Genomic DNA, 620 nt, shown 5'->3' on the forward strand with positions numbered 1-620 from the left:
GAAGTTCCACATGTACCTTTATGGCGAAAAGCTTCAGTAGTAACAGACCATAAACATTATTAGCTATTTGGGCAAGGTCTGCCAGAGTTGGTAGCGCTCGTCTACATAGAGGGTCTATACTTTAGCGCCTATAATTATGAGATGGAAGGTCAACTCGAAGATGGGAAATGCAGATGCTTTGTTCTTAGATTACCTGTTGATAAAGGCCTCGAGTGAGGTTAGCATAAAGCATTTTGTTAGTGGAACGCATGTGAGTTACCTATAACATCAAAGCAAATTGCAGAGCAAACTAAAGGTGATCCCTTATTATCAAAGGTTTTAGATGGTCTGACATCAGGTAATAAGGATATGTTGTCTTTGCAAAGGTACAAGCCATTTTCAGAGGTGTGGTCTGAATTATCAGTGGTACAAGGTTGTATATTGAGGAGTAATAGGGTAGTAATTCCAGACCGATTAAAGGGTAAGGTTCTTGTGGAGTTACATGCCGAACATCAAGGTATTGTACGCACAAAAGCGATTGCTCGTACTTTTGTGTGGTGGCCAGGCATTGACAATGACATCACAATGTATGTGAGAAATTGTGAGGATTGTGCATTTCAGCAAAACAATCCAGCTCCTTG

This window comes from Penaeus monodon, chromosome 20 (assembly GCF_015228065.2).
Source record: "Penaeus monodon isolate SGIC_2016 chromosome 20, NSTDA_Pmon_1, whole genome shotgun sequence".
In the NCBI taxonomy this organism is placed as follows: domain Eukaryota; kingdom Metazoa; phylum Arthropoda; class Malacostraca; order Decapoda; family Penaeidae; genus Penaeus; species Penaeus monodon.